The sequence below is a fragment of the Schistocerca serialis genome, chromosome 10 (genome assembly GCF_023864345.2).
Source record: "Schistocerca serialis cubense isolate TAMUIC-IGC-003099 chromosome 10, iqSchSeri2.2, whole genome shotgun sequence".
In the NCBI taxonomy this organism is placed as follows: Eukaryota; Metazoa; Arthropoda; class Insecta; order Orthoptera; family Acrididae; genus Schistocerca; species Schistocerca serialis.
In genome coordinates, this window is record NC_064647.1 from 58,580,613 (window position 1) to 58,606,285 (window position 25,673).

Consider the following 25,673-nt stretch of genomic DNA (forward strand, 5'->3'; position numbering starts at 1 on the left):
TAATCGTATTGTACTTCATGATAGAGAATATTTATTTTGTTGGTCTATTAGTTTGTTCAGTGTGTTCATACGTTAAAATGGAGTATATAATTTTTATCACGGGTGATTGAAAACTTTTGACCGGCAGTGTAGGCATTGCATTTGCTTATGTTCATTATATAGAAAAAGGATTTTATCACTATTTTCGTCTGTAGAATGGTGCTCTTTCTTGTAAACGTAATGAGAAAAATGTTCTTTTACTAACAAAGATATAGATTTAACCAGTGCTTTTTTTTCTTAAAAAAAAAAAAAGTTTGAGGGTACTCTGAAATGGGATATAATGCAGCGAAAATCAGTTATAACTGAAGCATGGGACACCACCTGTCTGTTTTTTGCGATGACGTCATCAACATGTCGAACTTAAAAAAAAAGGTATTGGACTCTTCAGTTGACTTTACAGCTCAAATGAAGCAGGCGATACCGAGAAACACACATACAAGAGAAAGTGGTATCGAACACTTCAGTTTTCATCACCTCAAATGAAGCATGCGATTTGAGCGTTCGCATATCCGTTTAGTACTGCCATCACCCATTATTAGCGGGCGAAGGCACTACATGCTGGTCGAACTGGCTGCCAGCGATTCGGTTGTAGAGAACGATTGCCGCAGCTTCAAAATACTTGAAACAGTCAATGACATCGATTTTCCCACCAAAAACTGCACTGGTATCGTTCGTATTGCAATTACCAACACAAAAAAATGAAATAAAAAATTTACGTCCGTGAAATAAATCTTTGGCACTCTTCCAAATTCTCAAAATCGTAAAAAATTACTTTGTTGATGAAAAATTTTAGGGGTACGCATCCCCCAGTGTTCCCCCAGAAAAACAGCACTGGATTTAACGATCTCATTGTCATGTGCCTGTTGTAAAGTTCAGGAACTTATCATGAGTTCAAACATAATGAGGTGTCTTGAACAGAATATCGCTTCCTTTCCGAGCAGGGCTTCAACAACACATCGATCACGGGAAATATGACGTGTAGTTTTCTCGTATGATGATCTGAAATCCAAGGACTGAGGAAATCAGGTGGATGCTGTACTTTGTGACTTCCAAAAAGCACTTGACTCAGTGCCACATGAACGTTCAAATTTTTATCAATAGCAATAAGATTATGGTGGTTACTGGATTGAGGCTATCTTTGTAGCAAGGACACAGCAAGTTTCCTTAGATGAAGGGTCAGTGGCTCAGGGACCTTGTTGTTCACATTGTATATTGATATTCATTTGTCCCAGAACTGCTGGCCCCACCCGAGGCCTTATGGTCTGGGTGCAATAAGCTACCGCTCTCATTCACCTTGAGGGGCCACTAACCAGCACTCGGTATGTTAGAATATTGTTGAACCCAATCTTTGGCATTCTTGCAAAGGTGCTGTGTTGTTCCAACAGGATAATGCTTGCCCACACACTACCTGTAAAACTCAACGTGCATCAACTTCCCTGGCCAGCACGATCTTCAGCCTTGTCTACAATCGAGCACGTGCAGGATATGTTGGGACAAGAAGCACGACTGGTCAACCAACAACTCATGCAGAACTAAGTGAACAGGTCGAGCAGATGTGGAATAACCTATCCCAGGACAGTACTCACCTTGTGTACGATCGACTGGATGTCAGAGTCAACTCCTGCATTGATGCCTATGAAGGCTACACCACGTACTGATATGGGTGTTTCAGCATGGGTCGATTTGATACCTGGTACCTCAGAACCGCATGTGCTATTGATTTGTAAATGTAATCATTTCATGTACTCCATATTCACTGTTAAACAATAAGTAACTAGACACACACACACACACACACACACACACACACACACACACACACACACAAAAATCAAAGATGCTGTGACTTACCAAACAAGAAAGTGCTGGTAAATAGACACAGTAAAAAACACGCACAAATTTCAGGCTTTCTCAACCCAAGGTTGCTTCATCAGGAAAGAGGGAAGGAAAGACGAAAGGATGTGGGTTTTAAGGGAGAGGGTAAGGAGTCATTCCAATCCCGGGAGCGGAAAGACATACCTCAGGGGGGAAAAAAAGGACAGGTATACACTCAGCGCGCGTGACACACACACACACACACACACACACACACACACACACACACCCATATATCCATCCGCACATATACAGACACAGGCAGACATGTGTAAAGGCAAAGAGGTTGGGCAGAGATGTCAGTCGAGGCGGAAGTACAGAGACAAAGATGTTGTTGAATGACAGGTGAGGTACGAGCGGCGGCAACTTGAAATTAGCAAATGTTGAGGCCTGGTGGGTAATGGGGAGAGAGAATATATTGAAGGGCAAGTTCCCATCTCCGGAGTTATGATAGGTTGGTGTCAGTGGGAAGTATCCAGATAACCTGGGCGGTGTGACACTGTGCCAAGATGTGCTGGCCGTGCTCTAAGGCATGTTTAGCCACAGGGTGATCCTCATTACTAACAAACACTGTCTGCCTGTGTCCTTTCATGTGAATGGACAGTATGTTGCTGGTCATTCCCACATAGAAGGCTTCACAGTGTAGGCAGGTCAGTTGGTAAATCAAGTGGGTGCTTTCACACATGGCTCTGCCCTTGATCGTGTACACCTTCCGGGTTACAGGACTGGAGTAGGTGGTGGTGGGAGGGTGCATGGGACAGGTTTTACTCCGGGGGTGGTTACATGGGTAGGAACCAGATGGTAGGGAAGGTGGTTTGGGGATTTTATGGGGATGAACCAAGAGGTTACGAAGGTTAGGTGGACAGCGGAAAGACCCTCTTGGTGGAGTGGGGAGGATTTCATGAAGGATGGATCTCTCGTGCCTTGGTGCATGGCCAGAACATCTTGGCACAGTGTTACACCGTCCAGGTTATCTGGATACTTCCCACTGACACCAACCTATCAGAACTCCGTAGATGAGAACTTGCCCTTCAATATATTATCTCTTCCCGTTACCCACCAGGCCTCAACCTCCGCTAATTTCAAGTTGCTGCCCCTCGTACATCACTCGTCATTCAACAACATCTTTACCGAGCGAGGTGGCGCAGTGGTTAGACACTGGACTCGCATTCGGGAGGACAACGGTTCAATCCCGTGTCCGGCCATCCTGATTTAGGTTTTCCGTGATTTCCCTAAATCATTCCAGGCAAATGCCGAGATGGTTCCTCTGAAAGGGCACTGCCGACTTCCTTCCCTAATCCGATGAGACCGATGACCACGCTGTCTGGTCTCCTTCCCCAACCAACCAACCAACCAACCAATCAACATCTTTGCCTCTGTACTTCCGCCTCGACTGACGTCTCTGCCCAACCTCTATGCCTTTACATATGTCTGCCTGTGTCTGTATATATGTGTGTGTGTGTGTGCGCGCGCGCAAGTGTATACCTGTCCTTTTTCCCCCCTAAGGTAAGTCTTTCCGCTCCCGGGATTGGAATGACTCCTTACCCTCTCCCTAAAACCCACATCCTTTCGTCTTTCCCTCTCCTTCCCTCTTTCCTGATGAAGCAACCTTGGGTTGCGAAAGCTGAAATTTGTGTGTATGTCTGAGTGTTTTTTATTGTGTCTATCTACCAGCGCTTTCTCATTTGGTAAGTCACAGCATCTTTGTTTTTATATATATTTTTCCCACGTGGAATGTTTCTTTCTATATTTCAGTGAAAACAACCAAAAGTGAACTTAAATTGCAGTAAAAATTAATAAGTGTAGTTTGTGAACCCCACACTGCAGTACCTGTATATGAGCCTCTCTAATACAATATTACCAAAATTACTTTCTGCCACAGGTGTTATTTCAGCTGGCAGTATCCAAATACTTGACACAAACTTCCTTCAAAAAGCAATGCAGATTCACTTACCGCACCTAACACACGATTTCGAGACTGATTTTTCCCGTGATCTACCATGCTTGTAACATTGTCCTTCACGTTTGGGCTTTGTAAGTTCCCATGCAAGACTAGTTGGGGAAATAGTTCTCTCTTCAGTGCTTCATCTTCATTTTTATTGAATTTATAAAAGCAAAATGCGTTTATTGCTGCTTAGTTTAGCAGATTGTAGAGCATTACCACATGCCAGCACCTTGTATTTTGGACCCCATTATTTTTTTGAGGCAGCTGGTCAACAAAGTCCACTCCAACTTGTGTGGTGTTGCAAAATGTTATGATCTCTAACGTTTTCATATCCACTATATTGCTGTCGATAACATTGTTGAGGTGCATTGTAGAAATTACACGAGCAGTGTTGTTCTCTTTGGGACAGTATGAAGTAATGGTCATTTCCTCTTGAAAGGCAAAAATTAAAAATCTTCTGTCCTTTATTGGTCTCGCGGTAGCGTTCTCACTTCCTGAGCACAGGGTTCCGGGTTTGATTCCCAGTGGGGTCAGGGATTTTCACCTGCTTCGAGATGACTGGGTGTTGTTGTGTCGTCATCATCATCATCATCATCATCATCATCATCATCATTCATTCCCCATTACAGTCGGAAGAAGGCAATGGCAATCCACCTCCAGTAGGACCTTGCCTAGTATGGCGGTGCGGGTCTCCCACATCGTCCCCTACGCTCTGTTATGGAGTTGGGATTTTATCATCATCATGTCCTTTGTTTATTTGGAAGAAACTCCAAAACACTTCACTCATGTTATTTCAGCAAAGTGTTTACACTTGGTGAAATATTGACGTTCAAAGTGGAGCTCGAAGCTATACACATTCACGTCTGTGAACAACCTGTATGGGTGACATCATCTCAAAAAGAAAATTGGGTAACATGTCACCCACGTGACCATTCAAGGGTTAATAAAATAACTTCTTGTTCACACTTTGTAGTCTGCATTGTCCATAGAGTCATAATACATTAATACTTACTTAATCGGTGCACATGTAGCTCATATTGTTGGTGCACTGAAGGCGCAGAAGTAAGTGTTACAGTACTTCAGTTATTTAAAGAGAGCTGGTAATGAAAAGAATCTGGGAAAAAAAAATCACATGACAGCTAGCTATTGAGAATCACAATGATAATCACCAGTCAGGTCTGCAGCATTCATATTAAAGAAATGTTAATAAATAAAAGTATGTCTCCACATCACTCCACCTCTTGTGTCATACCTGAGCTAACATTATCCTCCCAAAATGAAGTGTGGCTTGGGAGCGAGTTCAGTGGCTCCCAGATCAGAAATGCTACAACCCTGCAGATCTCAGGGAGGGGAGAGGGGACAGTGATAGAGCACAGCTATTGCATGTAGGGCAGGGAACATTGTGGACAGAAACATTCGCTGCACGTCAACCCCCTGACTGCGCATCTACAAAAAGTAGGTGTACTGAGCCTCTGACACTCAAAGGGATTTTTTTACTTCTTGCAGACTTGGCAAAGCTACATTCGAGGAGAAGGTGATGGCAGTAGAACATGTGCTCATTTCTCTCAGTCAGCTGAAAACTTGTGTAATCCTGCGCCGAAATAGGTGTGTCTGTTCCGGATCCCACCAGCTGCAAGGTGAAGAGCATAATCCAGTTTCTTCTTGCCATCACGGTTTTTTAACAAAATCGGAATTGCTCACGAGGGTGATGTGACGAATTGCACAAATGTGTACGAGCGGTGTCTCAAGTTTAAAACTTGTGAACGAATGTTTGTGACGAGCAAGTGAGAGGCGGATAACTCAGATGTGACTGATAAGAGATGGAGAACGAGATCAAAGAAATGGCCGCTAGTGACCGACGACTGTCGTCGAATGAGATGAACACTGTGCTTCCAGAAATTTCCAGTTCTCTCTTGTGTGAAATGAAATAATTGGTTTTCGAAAATTGAGAGTTAGGTGGGTACGAAAACAGCTCACATTACTGACATGTAGCCGGCAGAATCCATTTTCTCCGGATGTTGTTGTGAGCTCTGAGCCGGAAGTGTCGGAGTGTGGCGGTGTGTAATACTGGGGTTGCAGGCTGACGGCAGCTCAGGCAGGCTGCATCAAAAGTATAACACTTTATTGAAACTCGGGCTACTACATTCGTAAGATCACAGTGTGATGGCCACACTCCCCTTCAGCTCGTGACGAGGCTGGCACGTGGTGCTCGGCAGCTGCTAACTGGCAGCAGAAGGCTGTGACCTCCGCACCTGGGAGTGCCGACACCGGAAGCTCACTCAGCAGTGCGCGCCCCAGTTGTCGAAGCACAGCTATTGGGGTATTGTGCAGACAGTGTGGAAGACTGCCAGGATATTTGCTGAAAATGACAATCTCTGGTGACGGGTATCACCCCTAAGAGTGACGGTTGGTGACATGGGAGCGCCTGTACTGGTGCAGCAGGTGAGCGGCCGTACGAGTTAGATAGCGATCTGCTGCTTTTTGGGTCAGGGGTCTGCCTGGTGCTGGAGTGAGCCTGGAGGTGGCCCACCCGTGGAGAGTTGCCGAATGCAGGAAGGAGGATTCGACAGTGCGGCAGTGGAGGCCTGCGCTATATATTACCTTTACACTTTGGAGGGGGACTGAGTAATCGTGCCTCATGATTGTGGATGTACTCTACATATTCTTGCGATAATAGTCATCGTTTGTAATCATAACAATTGAAAGGAAGCAAATGAAAATAAGGGTTTGACATGCAGTCTCTCCTCTGTTCATTTATTATTATTTGTATCTTTTTTTCTATTTTTTTTTCTTCACCATACCTGCTCCTTCTTAACAGTAGTGTTAAGGAATTAATTAGCTTGCAGTATGTCATATTTAAAGTGTGGCTACTCCATCTGCTTGTAGTTTAACATAGTGAATGCTTTGCTCTGCACAGGCTGAACTTCCTCCATCTCGAGGGAGTGCTGCTGTAATAGCATTCTTGAGGCTGGTATTTCTCTACGGATGTAAGCTACTGCTGTCCGATCGGAGTATTGGAAGATAAACTGACATCTGAACTGGAGGTACATTTGAATTTGAAACTTGTGTAGCAAAAACTTGTAGACTGCTTTTGGTGTTGGTCAGTATTGTGCTTTTTCTGTAACAAGTTTTAGGCACATAAGAATATATGGTATTTCTTATTGGCTGATTATATCCTGTTTTATGTTTCAAAGCATATTGCTGTGTCACATATTTTGATGTCTCTGGCTGTAATGCTACTTGAGATGGTTTTACTCACCCCAATAAGCTCCGTACAGTTTCCATTACCTGGTGTAAGGTGAGCACACTCTTACTCAGGCAAGAAAAATTGTGATTGCAATATAGGTGTCCCTCAACTGTGTCATATTTGCTATGAAATAGCTGAAATTTCCTAGTAGTTTTTGGGATTAGATTCCTGAATACTTGAATAAGTGCTTTAAAGACTGTTTTCAAGTCCATACTCTAATGGCATCTACAATCCCTGAAGCAATGCTCAATTATTTGTGTTTAAAGTTAAGCTGTCATTCACACTAACAGTCAGTAGTTACATTGAACGGGCAACATTCTGTTGCTAAATCCTGGTATAACCAGTTTGTGATCAGTCTACATTTCACTCAATGTTCTGTATGTTATAATGTGTTCCAAAAACGCCACACAGTCTGTTACTCAGTATATAAGTGACTTCTGTGTGGTACACCCAATAGAGTTACGGCTTGTAAGACAGGCCTTTTCACTTCATCAAAATAATTAGCAGAACTGCCATTAAAATCAGATGTAATAAATATTTTCACTTTTAACTATCCACAATCTCTTTGTTCTTATCAAAATGTATTTTTTTTTGCAACATTTCATCAAAATTGTCAGAGGTGTTGCACAGACAAGGAAGATTAACATTTAGATGGCAGTCTGAAAATAAACTAGTATTAATACTGTGCAGCAGTAATATTAATTTGTTATTCCTATGAAGTTTCACAGGGGGCAATCTTTTAGGCTACACAGCTGATGTCTCCAGTGTCATTAACATGTAAGCCACTGAGAACTTACCAGCTAAACTGTACCTAACTTACCTAATTTGTCTTGCAAACTACAATACAAAGCACCTCTACGTGAAACTACCCCAGGGTGGTTTCTTAAAAAGTTTGTCAGATAGCCATTGCACTCACATGTCTTTAATTTCACACAACTGCACTTACAGCTCACAGCATTGCCAAAGGTAAATGCATTTGGCAAACTGAGGGCAGTGTAATAACTGTCCAGTCATAACATGCTATGCAAAATAACAACTGTGCACAAATCACCACTGTGGCTCAAGAAATGTCTCTGGAAGGAACCCAGAAATCTCTGAATAATATGCTTCGGTGTACATTAAATTTCTAATACATCTCACTACTGATAGCACAGATACTTCAGACTTCTAATGACAGCAGTCAACATATATTATTCAGAGTAGAGTTTGAGACATTGATCTCACTTAAAGAAAGCAGACGACAAAAACAGTTCAGTACCTTGTGATTTGTAGCCACAGAACACACTTCATGCCCCACATTCCTTAAGACAACAGCCTCTGTAAGTACAGGCTTCCACAATTTCTTTCTCCAGCTTGGAATGCAATAAATCGTTCAGTCAATATAATAAGACCAAAAGGTCCTTCTTTCCATCTACTGGCGACTCTCATCTCCAGTATAAACACTGGTTACTGCTTCGCAAAGTTTGGATTGCCACCCTCAGAACAATACTCTCTCTTTTAAAAATCGACAACCACTGTCTCCAGTTCACATTTCACTGCCCGTCCTTGCTAGACCCGCATATCCCACCCACATGCTGCACCTATCTGTGGCCTGTTCATTGTAGGGTTTGTACAGAACTAGTGGCAGATTCAGAATGCACGGTCCCAACCTTCTGTGTGATTCCTCATTTGACTGTCTGAAAATTTGAGTCAGAATCCTTCCATAATTAAAGGAGGTGTTGCCCTTAGGAAAATGGAAGGAGGTTAGTACTACTCATGACACATCTTAAGGATATGATTTCCCAACCAGTAATACAATTTGACTGCTGAGTAGAAAGTACTGTTTTGATTTGTTAGTTATATTAGGCCATCTACTGCATTTGACTCTTCACAATATCTGTGTAGCATTCTGGTGTGTAACTCGTACATGTAATTGATGCCTCATCTATTTAGTTTCACAATCTTAGACTAGCAACACTCATTGCACCATAGAATGGATATCCATGAGCTTTGTGCTGCGTTTGCAAGCTCGTCGTTTGCCTGAAACATTTTTATGAGAGGTGCACATTGATCATCTCATGAATGCTGATGTAGTACCTTTTTGCCAGGGAATGTGATATGTATATGAAACGATTTCACTGAAAAAGCTTTTGAAGTAGATCTTCTTGTTTTCCATTTGCAGTAATGTAATTATTTAATTAATAGTCAAAGAGTTGAAATACACGATGGAATAACAGTATGAATTAGGATAGAGTGCTATTCACCACAGAGAAGAGACACTGAGCAACAGACAGGCACATTTCTGTTCTCCCTCTCTTATGTGCAATCCCTCCCCCTCCACACCCGGTACCTCTTTTGTACTTTCACCTCAGCTGAGGTCACTACTCATCCCAGTGGGCACTCATTGCTTGGAGTTTACCATGGCCATTGTTTGTGAGTTGTGCATATACAGGGTGTTCATTTTAACTGAAGACATTGAAATATCTTGAAAACTACACTTTGGATCAAAAAAACTTATAATTCCAATTTGTTTCTCTCAGAGGGGCCATCCAACAATACCACACTTGACCAGCCCCTCCACACTGCTTTCATGGGTAGCAGAGGGTAACTTTGAAATCTTCAATGGGAAGCCCCACTTTTTTATTGCAGATTACGACTCTACAGCAAAATCTACATACATTTCGTCTGAAGCATTTTCTTTGTTTCACCACAGATTGTGCTGTAATCGGAGGAATCAAAATGGGTACACAGTCGTAATTTAATACATGCTACTCAATGGCCCTTGAATATCCAATGGCACGTGGGACCCAACCTCCATACTGCAATAGTATGACAGACCAATATTTCATAACTTATAATTGGAAACTCCATTCGCAACATCATATTCCTCTGACATATCAACCAGGGCACTACTCGATGCCCTACCATGGCCACGTAATGAACTACGACTTACTGTAACAGGCGGTACACTGTGACCAGAGGTCATGTATTGTGAAGAGGTAGAACAGACGGTGGCTCTAAACATTATAACACTTGCACAGTGTTAATTGCCTGCACACCTACCTGTCATATGGAGAAGAGACTTGCAAGTGGACGATGAATGTTGCAACCACAGAAGAAAGAATTGAAATGATCCTGGTTTACAGAGAATGTAGGAGAAATTGTTGAGGCTGGTGTTGCCTCGTGTGCCGAGCATTTTCCAGAGTAAGCTCATTCTCATTAGATATTTTACAAGGTTTCGAATGCCTTTATGTCTGATGGCAGTGTCCAAGCTGCAAAAAGAAACGAAGCAAATGTGTTACAGGAGAAGCAAATGAAATACTGTACTAGTGGCAGTACATCACAACCCACGGGTAAGCACCCAGCAATTACACCGCGATTCCGGTGTGTCCGTACCTAGTATTGTCATAATAATGCATCATCATAAGTATCATCCATAACACATGAGGGAAGCACATACTTGCGTATACAATTTTTGTTTAAAAATATATACAAGGTGAAAGAATTTGTATGGGAGAAACAATTTTTGTAATCATTTAAATTCCCTGCTGTTGTAGTTAAAACTGCCTGAGAAAGAGAACAAAACCACACATTTTCTCAGCATAGCATAGCACAGCATGTTCTTTCTTGCAGTCGTTTTTAATAGAAAATGTGTACATTGATGTTTAAAAAAATATTTAGCCCATGTCCATCTGAATGTTTATCAGAGTATCAGATTTGGTAATGACATCAAATGACAACTTACCTTTACAAAGTGGTGCAGATATAGATGGGTGTTTCTCCACCAGATGAAGGGCTTTGTCTGACAATCTACTTTTAGATGTGCATATTAACTGTTTAACGATTGCTCATTGTGTCAAGTAGCTATCTAATGTAATTAATTTTGTTATGCAATAAGTACTGGATTTTTTATGTATTGTCCCTCTTTGACCCACGTTTTTCGGGTTATCCGTGGAAGTTTCTCGTTAACCTCCTTGAGAGTATCAGATATGCAGATGGTAGGCTAGTTGCAATTGTTTGTAGCACAAAATCCAAATTCCCAGCATCTACAATAATTTTAATTTATCCATTTTATATAGAGTTGGGTGAGATCTGCATGTTCCCTGCAAATATTAAAATACACACATTTCTACGTCAGTCACATTTCAGTTTTATCATTTAGTTGGGCACGATGGCAGTAGACTACCATCATCGGGCGACTTTCTGCGAATTATATTGACAATTTTTCTATTGTCCATCTAGATTTCTTTAATCATTTACAATAACTAGTTTCAGTCACAAGAAACATCCTTAGATATGTAGATGAAAATAAATTAATTAATCAACATATGCTCTATGATATGCAATGTTGCTGTTATATCATATAAAAAAAATCCAATTTATCAGAACTTATCTGCAAAATATACATGCTACATGGCAGGATAAAATAGTAGTCTGGTAGAATTCCTGTTTTTCATACAGCTCACAAGGCAATTGTTATCAGGTGACATCTCATACATTTGCCGTGTATTAAAGAAAATTACATTTCCAAAATGATTTAATAATAATTTTTTGTTTGCTGAGAATAATGTTATTAGAAATACATGATTAAAACTTGTGATTTGCGTGTGGTATAAACATTTTAAAAAATCACAAAAATATGTAATTTGAATGCAGACAGGCAAATCTCTGTCGCAGCTTACTCCTGTGTGTGATCACTGCTTCAGTGTCGTGCCATGGGCCATATAGTCATTTTCAGTTGCTGTGCGCAAGGACCATGTATGAGAGCCCCTTCACCAGCTCCAGGCACAACATACACAGTTGTTCCACCACACGCTCTCCCCCCTCTTCCATTGGACATCTGTAAGCAACAAAGTCACTTTAGTAGTTGTATTTCAATGCACTTGTGTGTTATTTATTAAGATTACTATTCTGCCAGCATGAAGTTGAAAGAAAGCTGAGCCTTATAATGCAAATGGTCATGGTAAGTGCATATAAATATAGGGATGTCACGAAAATTTACAATGGGATAAAGAAGGAAGAACAAAAATAAATAAGCAGAGGCCAAGAATAACAACAACAACAAACAACAGTATGTGCCTGTGACCTTCTGCAGAAAGATTTGTATAAAACTGACATGTACTTTAATACAGCTTTCCGTCCGAACAGGCCTTGGAAAACCCAGTGGTACTGACCAACTGCCATGTCACCCTCAGCTGATAGGCATCACTAGATATGCAGGTATGGAGGGACATGTGGTCAGCACACCAATCTCCTGGCTGTTGTTAGTTTTCATAACTGGAGCTGTTGCTCCTCAATCAAGTGGATCTACAGTTGACATCACAAGTGACAAGTACCTGACAATGTACGGGCCGCTGGGAACTAATTCTATGACTGCAGCAGGGCTGTTGGTACTTAAATGAAACAAATGTAAAAATAGGTTTTTGTACAAATAACGTGCTAAACTTCAGGCTCTGCCATAAAGTGTGTTGTTGTTGTTATTGTTGTTGTTGTTGTTGTGGTGGTCTTCAGTCCTGAGACTGGTTTGATGCAACTCTCTATGCTACCCTATCCTATGCAAGCTTCTTCATCTCCCAGTACGTACTGCAGCCTACGCCCTTCTGAATCTGCTTAGTGTATTCATCTCTTGGTCTCCCTCTATGATTTTTACCCTCCATACTGCCCTCCAATACTAAATTGGTGATCCCTTGATGCCTCAGAACATGTCCTACCAACCAATCCTTTCTTCTAGTCAAGTTGTGCCACAAACTCCTCTTCTCCCCAACCCTATTCAGTACCTCCTCATTAGTTATGTGATCTACCCATCTAATCTTCAGCATTCTTCTGTAGCACCACATTTCGAAAGCTTCTATTCTCTTCTTGTCTAAACAATTTATCATCCATGTTTCACTTCCATACATGGCTACACTCCATACAAATACTTTCAGAAACAACTTCCTGTGACTTAAATCTATTTCCAATGTTAACAAATTTCTCTTCTTCAGAAATACTTTCCTTACCATTGCTAGTCTACATTTTGTATCCTCTGTACTTCGACCATCATCAGTTATTTTGCTCCCCAAATAGCAAAACTCCTTTACTACTTTAAGTGTGTCATTTCCTAATGTAATTCCCTCAACATCACCCAACTTAATTCGACTACATTCCATTATCCTCATTTTGCTTTTGTTGATGTTCATCTTATATCCTCCTTTCAAGACACTGTCCATTCCGTTCAATTGTTCTTCCAAATCCTTTGCTGTCTCTGACAGAATTACAATGTCATCGGCAAACCTCAAAGTTTTTATTTCTTCTCCATGGATTTTAATAACTACTCCGAATTTTTCTTTTGTTTCCTTCACTGCTTGCTCAATATAGAGATTGAATAACATCGGGGAGAGGTTACAACCCTGTCTCACTCCCTTCCCAACCACTGCTTCCCTTTCATGTCCCTCGACTCTTATAACTGCCATCTGGTTTCTGTACAAATTGGAAATAGCCTTTCGCTCCCTGTATTTTACCCCTGCCACCTTCAGAATTTGAAAGAGAGTATTCCAGTCAACATTGTCAAAAGTTTTCTCTAAGTCTGCTAATGCTAGAAACGTAGGTTTGCCTTTTCTTAATCTAGCTTCTAAAATAAGCCGTAGGGTCAGTATTGCCTCACGTGTTCCCATATTTCTAGGGAATCCAAATTGATCTTCCCCGAGGTCGGCATGTACCAGTTTTTCCATTCGTCTGTAAAGAATTTGCGTTAGTATTTTGCAGCCGTGACTTATTAAACTGATAGTTCGGTAATTTTCACATCTGTCAACGCCTGCTTTCTTTGAGATTGGAATTATTATATTCTTCTTGAAGTCTGAGGGTATTTCGCCTGTCCCATACATTTTGCTCACCAGATGGTAGAGTTTTGTCAGGACTGGCTCTTCCAAGGCTGTCAGTAGTTCTAATAGAATGTTGTCTACTCCCGGGGCCTTGTTTCGACTCAGGTCTTTCAGTGCTCTATCAAACTCTTCACGCAGTATCATATCTCCCATTTCATCTTCATCTACCTCCTCTTCCATTTCTATAACATTGCCGTCAAGTACATCGCCCTTCTATAGAACCTTTATATACTCCTTCCACCTTTCTGCTTTCCCTTCTTTGCTCTGCTTTCCCTTCTTTGCTTAGAACTAGGTTTCCATCTGAGCTCTTAAGTGGTTCTCTTTTCTCCAAAGGTCTCTTTAATTTTCCTATAGGCAGTATCTATCTTACCCCTAGTGAGATAAGCCTCTACATCCGTACATTTGTCCTCTAGTCATGCCGGCTTAGCCATTTTGCACTTCCTGTCAATCTCATTTTTGAGTCGTTTGTATTCCTTTTTGCCTGCTTCATTTACTGCATTTTTATGTTTTCTCCTTTTGTCAATTAAATTCAGTATTTCTTCTGTCACCCAAGGATTTCTACTAGCCCTTGTCTTTTTACCTGTTTGATCCTCTGCTGCCTGCACTACTGCATCCCTCAAAGCTACCCATTCTTCTTCTACTGTATTTCTTTCCCCCATTCCTGTCAGTTGTTCCCTTATGCTCTCCCTGAAACTCTGTACAACCTCCAGTTTAACCAGTTTATCCAGGTCCCATCTCCTTAAATTCCCACCTTTTTGCAGTTTCTTCAGTTTTACTCTACAGTTCATAACCAATAGATTGTGGTCAGAGTCCACATCTGCCCCTGGAAATGTCTTACAATTTAAAAGTGTTGAACCCTGTCTAGAACAGTTCCGACTGCCTTCTCAAAGGGATCCTCCTCCCCTCCCCCAAAACCATCCCTTGCAGACATTTCAGGAATTCCTCACATTCAGTGTTGCCTCCCAGTCCTTCTTGAAGAACATCCCGACAACCCCCAACATCACCCCAGCTGAATCCCGCTCCATTAAGGAGCTGAAAATAGACCGCTCTATTGTCATCCTCCCGGCGGATAAAGGCTCCACAACTGTCGTACTTGACCGTGTGGAGTATGTGGCAGAAGGACTGCGTCAACTCTCCGACACCTCAACCTACAAAGCTGTTACCCAGGATCCCATTCCCTCCATCCAGACTGAGCTGCAAAAAATCCTAAAAATCCAAGGTCCCTCACAAGGCCTCACAACGGCTTCCATAGACTTACTCACTCCACCTGAGCCACGTACCCCTACCTTCTACCTATTACCCAAAATCCACAAAGAGAACCATCCTGGCCGTCCCATTGTAGCAGGCTTCAAATCCCCAACTGAACGTATCTCAGCTCTGGTAGACCAGCACCTACAACCTATCACCCGCAGACTCCCATCCTACATCAAAGACACAAACCACTTCCTAGAACGCCTCAAGTCCATTCCCACTCCTCTCCCACCTGAAACCTTTCTTGTCACCATAGATGCTACATCCCTTTACACAAACATCCCACATACCCATGGTCTCTCTGCCCTTGAGCACTACCTCTCCCAACGCCCACCCGAAGATCTTCCAAAAACCTCGTTCCTTATCACACTTACCAACTTCATCCTCACCCATAATTACTTCACTTTTGAAGGCCAGACCTACAAACAAATCAGGGGAACGGTCATGGGAACCAGGATGGCTCCCTCCTATGCCAACCTCTTCATGGGCCGCATGGAGGAGGCTTTCCTGAAGACCCAACAGCTGCTTCCCCTGGCCTGGTATAGGTTTATAGATGACATCTTTGTGGTCTGGACTCATGGTGAAGAAACACTCCTTAATTTCCTCCATAACCTCAACTCCTTTTCGAATCTGAATTTCACCTGGTCCTTCTCCAAAACCCAAGCCACCTTCCTGGATGTTGACCTTCATCTTGTTGAAGCTCACATCCACACCTCTGTCCATATCAAACCCACAAGCAAACAACAGTACCTTCACTTTGATAGCTGCCATCCTTTCCACATCAAACGCTCCCTTCCCTACAGCCTAGGTATTCGTGGCAAACGTATCTGCTCCAGTGACGAATCCCTCAACAACTACACCAATAACCTGACCAGTGCTTTCCTCTCCCGCAACTATCCTGCAGACCTTGTCCACAAACAGATTTCCCGAGCAATACATTCCTCCCCGTCCAACAACAATGTTCCTACCCCCAGACCACACAGAAGCATCCCCCTTGTCACCCAATATTATCCTGGCCTCGAAAACATCAACAAATTACTCCGCCAGGGATATGACTTTCTCAAGTCAACCCCTGAAATGAGATCATCCCTTGACAAAATTCTCCCCACACCACCCAGAGTTGCCTTTCGTCGCCCCCCTAACCTCCGCTACATCCTTGTTAAACACTACAATATTCCCAGACTACCTTCTCTACCCAGCGGTTCCTACCCCTGTAACCGACCCCGCTGCAAAACCTGCCCCATGCATCCCCCCACAACCACCTACTCCAGCCCCGCTACTGGTAAAACATACACAATTCAAGGCAGGGCTACGTGTGAAACTACACATGTCATTTATCAACTGACATGCCTGCACTGCACAGCCTTTTACATCGGCATGACAACAACCAAACTGGCTGAGCGCATGAACGGACACAGACGAACTGTCCGCCTAGGAGATGCCCAATACCCAGTAGCGGAGCATGCCCTCCAGCATAATTCTAGGGACCTAGGAACCTGCTACACCGTATGTGCTATTTGGCTTCTCCCACCCAACACCAGTCCCTCTGAACTGCGGAGATGGGAACTTGCACTCCAACACATCCTTTCATCCTGCCATCCCCCTGGACTGAACCTACGTTAAACAACCTCACTCCCATTCACTCTTCAGTCTTCTCCTCTTTCCCTTTCCTCTTTAGCCATTCACGCATCTTTTCATCCTACATAGTTGTGTTTATCTTTATACTATATACCTCTTTACTTCTGTATGCATCCTCTTTGGTTTGAAGCTGGCACAGTACTTACAGTAGAATATCTTTGGCTTCCCTCTGACAACCATGCCTCCATCCTTGCTACCCTCCCTGTTTACCTTTCCCTGTTGCTTCATAACCTGGGTTGTGAGTAACTGAATCCACTTTCCCTTCTTCCCTTTTTTCCCCTCTCTCCTCCCTGATGAAGGAACAAAGTTCCGAAAGCTAGGAATGTAAATTTTCAGTTCTGTTTTATGTGTATCTATTGGCTGTACTGAGCTGAGGTAAGTACTGGCCAGCCCCTCTATCTCTTTGTTAGTATTTGTTTCACATCTTATATGAGATTTTCCATTAATCATTTACAATTTAAAACCTGGTTCTTAAATCTCTGTCTTACCATTATATAATCTATCTGAAACCTGTCAGTATCTCCAGGCTTCTTCCATGTATACAACCTTCTTTTATGATTCTTGAACCAAGTGTTAGCTATGATTAAGTTATGCTCTGTGCAATATTCTACCAGACGGCTTCCTCTTTAATTTCTTACCCCCAATCCATATTCACCTACTACGTTTGCTTCTCTTACTTTTCCTACTACTGAAATTCAGTCACAAATTTTCATCTCCCTTCACTATCTGAATAATTTCTTTCATCTCATCATACATTTCTTCAATTTCTTCGTCATCTGCAGAGCTAGTTGGCATATAGACTTGTACTACTGTAGTAGGTGTGGGCTTCATGTCTATCTTGGGCACAATAATGCATTCACTATGCTGTTTTGTAGTAGCTTACCCACACTGCTATTTTTTAATTCATTATTAAACCTACTCCTGCATTACCCCTATTTGATTTTGTATTTATAACCCTGTATTCACCTGACCAGAAGTCTTGTTCCTCCTGCCACTGAACTTCACTAATCCCCACTATATCTAACTTTAACCTATCCATTTCCCTTTTTAAATTTTCTAACCTACTTGCCCTATTAAGGGATCTGACATTCCACGCTCCGATCTGTTGAACGCCAGTTTTCCTTCTCCTGATAACGACATTCTCCTGAGTAGTCCCCGCCCGGAGATCTGAATGGGGGACTATTTTACCTCCAGAATATTTTACCCAAGAGGACGCCATCATCTTTTAACCATACAGTAAAGCTGCATGCCCTTGGGAAAAATTACGGCTGTAGTTTCCCCTTGCTTTCAGCCATTCGCAGTACCAGCACAGCAAGGCTGTTTTGGTTAGTGTTACAAGGCCAGATCAGTCAGTCATCCAGACTGTTGCCCCTGCAACCACTGAAAAGGCTGCTGCCCCTCTTCAGGAACCATACGTTTGTCTGGCCTCTCAACAAATACCCCTCCGTTGTGGTTGCACCTACGGTACGGCTATCTGTATCGCTGAGGCACGCAAGCCTCCCCACCAACGGCAAGGTCTACAGTTCGTGGCGGGTAAAGTGTGTAATGGGTGGAATAAGTTTCAGGGTCAGGCATGTCTAGGATTAAGTACAGTGACTGCAGTAAACAGTACATAGGACAAACCAGGCGAGGGGCAGCCTCAATATTCAGTTCTGGGTATATGCATACTCTAAAAACAAAACTGATTTTGCAGCACACATGGGAGCTTTAAAACACTCTATGATCAACTTTGATCATAATTTGGACATCTCACAAAGAGCTCAAAAGTGGCAGTTCCCTAACAGATTTGAACAACTCAGAATTTATGGTCACAAAACCAAAATTCGAATCTAATTCAGAATGAGTAGAACACATTCAGTCTCAATGCCTATTCTAATATCTACGAAGACCTAGGTGCAGTTGTCGCTTATTGATGTCAGTGGTGATAGGATGGGGAGAAAGTATGCGGTGGGACAGCTGGCACAGGGGACTGTTCGACAGATGGCATAATACTGAAGCAGCGACTATGAGAGCGTGACAGAGACAGGCATGCTGCAGTGCTACTGGCTGGCTGCCATTCAAATTACATATTTTCATAATCTGACTGGCAGTCAGCACACAGCATTGCAGAAGGCCTATCTCCAATGTCATGTGCTTTCTGTTTACGTCAATGTGAAAAAATTGTCATTAATTCAGTTTGGAAACATATTGTTTACAAATGAGTGACGAATGTACCATATACCACCTGTTGGCATTTGCCTTGCAAGCTACATGAACAATGTGGATTCTATCAGACCATTATTTAATTGTGTGATGTAGCATGTAAATTTTGCTGTCAAGTTGGACTGGTTACTCGTCTAACTGATACAATCGGGTTAATTATGCTACATCCAATTTTTGATACGGTGTAATAGCTTCATCGCATACTGTAGTGTTTGCTGTTATTTTACTTTCATCTACAGGTCTTTTATCTGAAGCTGTGAGGATGATTCATTTGTATTGAAAGCAACCAATAAAAAAAACATTTAAGCAATCTAGATGGACAGTTAAAAAATCTGTTTATGAAGTGGGTGCCTATCTTCTCTGAGGAAATTGTTTCAAGTTTTGCGTAATCATATTGTCTGATTGCACTTGTCATGAGTATGATGTTTTTGTTGTTATTTGATATGGTAATATGGGAAAACTTTGTTGGTTTAGACCAGAGGATTTACTACAAGTTACAATATATTTTGTACTTCTATACATTCTTATTATTTAAGTGAAAGAAATTTCTGCTCGCATCAGGAGCTAATGTCCATTCGATTTGTGGCACATAGAATACTAAATAAAATAGAATCGCTGTGCTTGCACTGAGCTGAATTTATACTAGAGTGGTTGCGACTGTGAAAGATAGCTATGCTATTAACTTACCTCAAATATTTGTATATAGGGCGTTCCAAAATCAGTATCGTGGTTTTAAGACTTTGTAGCAATCATTACATTCCACTTCCAATTATAAATAATACTTAAAATGAAAGAGCAACTCAGACAGTTTTTCTTACAAGTATTCAGTGTGAGCACCATTCATTACACACCAAACACTGAGACATTCATTACACACCAAACACTGAGTAGGTAGGCGAGTTCTTCTGAAATGTTGATCAGTGTGTGTATAGTTATTGTTGCAACAACTGCTTCAATCCTGTTTCATTAGTCAGGTAGATCAGTTACTAGTAGAGACACGCACACGTCATTCTGTATGAATCTCCAAAGGTAAAAATGACGTTTCTTTAGTCAGGTAGATCAGTTACTAGTAGAGACACGCACACGTCATTCTGTATGAATCTCCAAAGGTAAAAATGACGTGGCATCAGATCGGATGAATGTGGAGGCCAAGTGAAACACGCTCTTTCATCTGGCGCCTTGCAGCCAATCCGGCAGTCAGGGATGTTATTTTACCAATCACGTACTGAGTTATGCCAGTGAAGCGGCACACCATCTTGCTGCCATGCGAAGGTCTGTGGATCAGCTTATTCCAAGTGAGAAAATAGCCATAGTTTCAGCTCATCAAGATAAGAAACACTAGTTACAGTTGCTTCACTGAAAAAGAAAGGCTCATAAACTTTCCAACTGGTATATAGCACAAAAGAATTCAAAATTGAGTCTTGTTGCAACTCTTCCTTTTGATGGGCACTTGCTGACCCCCCCCCCCCCCCCCCCCTGAGAGGTACGTGTTGTCTGTGTTCACATTTCCACTTAGATGAAATATCGATTCATCGCAGAGGATGGCACGATCCAGAAAATTTTCGGCGTGCAGCAACATTTCATTCACAGAGTTGGAAAGTAAGAGGAAGTCTGTAGGCTTTAGAGCTTACAACAGCTGCTGACAGTCAGGTTGTAGTTGTAAGCATCTCCTTTAAAGTCTAAACACAGATGTCACTGGGATTATTGATTCACAACTAGCCTCCTGAACTCAACACATTCTTCAGTTACTCTTGGTCATTCCATACTCTTCTCTTTGCAAAGACAGTCAGTGTTTTCAAACTGATGATACCATCTATGGATGTTATCTTCACTTGGAGGATTACTGTGGAACTTAATTTGGAACACATGTTGCACTGTAACAATAGATTCAGTCCTTGCAAACTGTGACACAGAAAGCTTTCCGTTCTCTAGTCCCATCTTTGCTACTGGCACTTTCTAATGGAAGACACAGGAAACAGTGCATGCGCATGCACACTGCTACGCAAACAGAACTGCTTGAATTGCTCTTTCATTTGATGTATTACTTATAATTGTAAGCTGAATGTAATAAATGCTACAAAGCCTTAAAACTCTAATATTCGTTACGCGCACTACGAATGTAGTGTTGTGGACATGTTGGGAATGTGGATCTCACGGGGAGCGCGCAAGGGATAAGTCCCTGCAGACACACTATCCTCTGTGCCCGCGGTGGCTCAGATGGATAGAGCGTCTGCCATGTAAGCAGGAGATCCCAGGTTCATGTCCCGGTCGGGGCACACATTTTCAACATGTCCCCAATGAAGTGTATCAACGCCTGCTTGCAGCTAGGGTGTCCATTTAATTATCATTTCATTTCTAGCAAAGCTGCATGGTCATCCACGGTAACTGTTCTTTCGGGAACAGATACTACCATCATATATATAGTTAATATTCGTTACCTTGTATATATAACAGTACAGAGCAAATTTGTCATACAGAAATCACAGAAATTTGTACCACATGTTGATACACAATATATATTAAAGAAATAGTTCAAGGAATCACCCAGTGTTTGTGTTGTTTGTAAAGCATCCTGTCAAATTGTCTGTAGCTAATAAGTTAAATTTCACAGATTCATAAATGCTGACTCAGTTACACTATTCAGTGGGAATGTTCATGATGAGCAGTGCAAAGTAGTTTACCACAGATACAGTAGATGAGAAATTTAATTCTGTCCTAAAAAATCTTGCAACACTATGAATCCAGTTTTCCTTTCCAAATTGGGCTCATTACACTGTCAAGTGATTCTTGCAGTAGGGGTGGAGTAGATACGTGTATACTTAGTCACCATTGTCCAACCGTGATCTCTACAAAATTTATTTTGGAGAAATACACTTTGTTACCAAATATATGCTTGGTGCCCATACAAGTTAAGGCAGTGATAAGCTTCTGAAATAGCTGAGTTTCAGCAAATAAAGAGTTAATTTAAACTGAACAGCTGAATGCTTCATTGAGAGTGGGAAAAAAAGAAACACTAGTATATGAGATGGATCATGTACAGTTATGACAATGATTGCGAAATAAATGGGGTACTTTATGTCTAGAAGTTTGAAGTTGTTGAATTCTGCCATCATGTATACAGTAAAAAATTGTACAGCAGCAGGAATCAGGTCTGTAGATATACACGTTGTGCTTCACTCATTCATTTACATTTTTCCTCTATAGATAAACAGAAGTTTCCCAATTTCTTGTGATGGCATTCGTATTTCATTGAACTGTTACCATTTCAGAAATCACCATTATGTTTCTGAATTAAGAATCTGTAACAAAACCACCAGAAATGGAGAACTGCCACATGCAGAGAGAGGCTCAAGTAGCAAAGACTGAAATCCAGAGAGACTACTGCCTACCGATGCAGTTGTGTGCGAGTATTACTCATTTTCATGCTGTCCCTGCTAACAATGTTCACAAATGTCTAGCATATTACCTTTGACACATTAGTTGCAAAGCTTACCTCACTAACACTGTAGGGCAACTCCTCTGTGTCGGGCACTTACCATCTTGACAGTGCTGTATTGCAGTGAATGCATCAATGCAATTCTCTCAAATAATTACCACAAATCAGCAGGAGATTTAGTTTCACTCGTCACGTACTTAATATATTAGATACTGTCTTCACATAATTTGTTAATGGACGAGGGACATCAAATGGATTTGTGTGAAGGAACCAAAATCCTCATAAATGCCAGGAAAAAAAAAAGGAAAAATATTTCTGGACAATGAGTTAGAAAGGAACATTGGGTATTTTGTCCAAAAGCTTCTCCACAGTGGAATACCCATGCAATGTAAATACTTTGTAAATTCGCAAGTTTTTTCTATAGTAAAAATAGTAATTGTTAATATCTGGTATATTTACCCATGATTTCTTTTGGGGAAAAAATGCTCTTTATTACGTATGTCATAACGCAATTTATTAAAGTGTAATAATACATATGTTGCATTATAATACCTGTTCCAGGAAAGTGTGTGTAAGTTAAAGTTTATTTCGCTTTATAAAATGTACAAAATGTGTTGTAACAAAGTAAATTCTTCGGCCGGAACTAGTGAAATTTTGCTACCCATCCTCACTGCCACACCCACTGATGGCAAAACCATCACTTTCGTGGCAAATGTAATGAAACACAGAAATCTATAATTAGGGTGAAGGCACCTGATGATGGCATATACTACTAACACATTGTGCCAAACTAAAGAGTGACACTAAAACCTGATTTAAGATAACATATGTGCTAATAAAATTCTACAAGAATCATCCTGTATATTTATTTGGACCAATTTTCAACATTTATGTGAAATAATTATGCATTCTTCTTAATTTCTCATCATTTCTGATCATTTGTACTAATGGTCATTGCCCTCTATACTCATGTGCTGTAAAATAATTTTATAACTTATTCTTGCCAGTGATAACTGAATTAACATAAGATTATTTACTGGGTCAGACACTCAAAATTTCTGGAACACCAGCTGCATTTGCAATTTGTAGTAGAATCTTTGCCCTGATTATCTGTTATTCACAAATGACCGAAGATTCCACTCTGCTGAAATCTGAGAAACATCACTTCACTACATGAATATAATCAACTTGGAGATAATTATTTTCATGTTGTTGCAAGAAAACTGAACTTCACTAGTAAATAGTATCACTGAAGTAGTTCAGCCACATTTATACAAGAGTTTGAAGTCTCATGAACACAGATAGACAAAATGGACCAGAGCAACAATGTTCCTTTGAGACGGAATAAGCAACACTCTACTTTTGTGTCTGTATTTGATGCTCTGTTGGACAATGAGAAATTAACAGACTGCACAATTACTGGTCAGGGACGACTCTTAAAAAGGGGGACCTCACCCTGCCTATCTAACCTATGTTAATTTAGGCAAGCATTTGACCCAATTCTGAAAAAAAAAAAAAAACTATTTGATGCAGGACCTTAATAATTTTACTGTATGTTACGTGATGCTAATAGAGTCAACTGTACTAAACCTACTTTATCCATTTTATAGTTTTTAAGAAATAACTTTTTTAAATTTATAAACAAAAAATATTAATTTTCCCTAATGGGGGAATATTAATGAATGTAGTACCAGAGGTGGCTTTTTATGTTATGCAGAGTCTCTGAAAATTTCATTAATTTATCTATGATAGTTTCTGATATAATGGGGCATATGTACTGAAAATTTTAGTTGGTGGGAAATTGACTTTAAAGAAAAAAACTTTTGAAATTTGTTACTTACAGTTAATTAAAACTGTCCTGCTGCAGTTCTGTTGGCCTCTAGCAGGTCTTCCAGCTTCTTTTTCACCTTCCTGGATGTTTGTCTTGTTTTCTTAGCCATATTAGATGCAGATCTGTCTGCATTGGCTATCCTTATTTTATCACAATGTTGCAGCCCAGTGATCATATTTTCACCAGGATTAATTCCCAGCTCTTTCAGTACCCAACACTTTCCAGTATTATCACAATTGAATGTAATAACAGCATCACGAACTCCTAGTTTCATTGTATGCATGCCTACAAATACAATTTTAGGAAGACGGTTCCAAATTATGCTGTTGAAACATTCATTTGGGTTCTGTGTATGCCCATGTAGACATTTCCTTAGGAGGTCAGGATGAGCCTACAGCAGTAGGAAGAGAATGCTGGTGAGAATAAGATTCTCCAGTTGCCTGAGCCGTATTGTATTTGCACCACTAATTTTCTCCTGATGTACACAATCCATGACATGGCTTATCATCAGTAGAGGACTTACAGAAGAATATGGCCCAAATATCTCTCTTCATTGCCTCCAGATTTTCTTTATTTCTCCTAATTGCCTGCCCATAGTATACCTGCAAGTTTTCTATTTCAGTTTTAGTTAACCGACCCTGACAAGTCAACAATTTTCCATTGACTAATTTTTTTCCTCTCATATCAACAGTTAGTTTTCTCAGCCTTGTTCCCAAACATTTTTGAACATGGCCTACACATTCTATTTTGCTAATAATGGCATCTCCACGGTACAGTAAAGAAAGCGTACTTTGAAATCTTTTGGACTGTGTTTTACTGCTCAATCAGTCAGTTTATAATTCGTGTGGACCTAATATGTTGACAGTATCCTATACTTAATTTAAAGCAGTGGGGTATTCAGAGTTGTCTTTGGATGGTTGCTGCTTGTTTTCCTTATGAATAAGAAACTCTTTTTTTTTTTTTTTTTTTTTTAGGCTTTGCCTATGTAAAAAATATCACTATAATTTTGATGAGTTAGTAACATTGTTTCTGTTGCAATTACCATTTAAAGAATTTATTTACAAAGATATCATTGCAAAATATCTTCATTTTCTATTATTCATTTTCTAAAGCGTTAGTAATTTATTTTTGATAGCAACACTCATTATTTCCAACTCACTACTTAGTTCTTACAATCTTTGCTCTTAACAAACAATATGTAGATTAAATAATGGCAGAGTGTTCCATTCATTTGTAATAACAGAAATGGACACACAGTTATTCATAACTTGAAAAAAAAAAAAAATTACTTTTCAGTCATTGTTAACTCTACGTGTCACCACATCTTTCTCCCCTCATTGTGGGTGTCACTCAATGATGCCCCCAAACTT

General features: G+C 40.8%; 1 protein-coding gene across 6 annotated transcripts in view; it reads left to right on the forward strand.

Moving 5' to 3' along the window:
- Positions 1 to 25,673, forward strand: part of LOC126424529 (longitudinals lacking protein, isoforms N/O/W/X/Y-like) — a 288,869-nt gene that overhangs the window by 130,989 nt on the left and 132,207 nt on the right. For 5 of the 6 annotated variants that reach the window (XR_007576179.1, XM_050087266.1, XM_050087268.1 and 2 more), the window contains exon 3: positions 6,777 to 6,903. The gene's annotated coding sequence lies outside the window, so the exon portion shown is untranslated. Of the gene's footprint in view, positions 1 to 6,776; positions 6,904 to 11,870; positions 11,928 to 25,673 lie in introns of those variants that run through there. The other variant, XM_050087262.1, reaches the window with a different exon arrangement.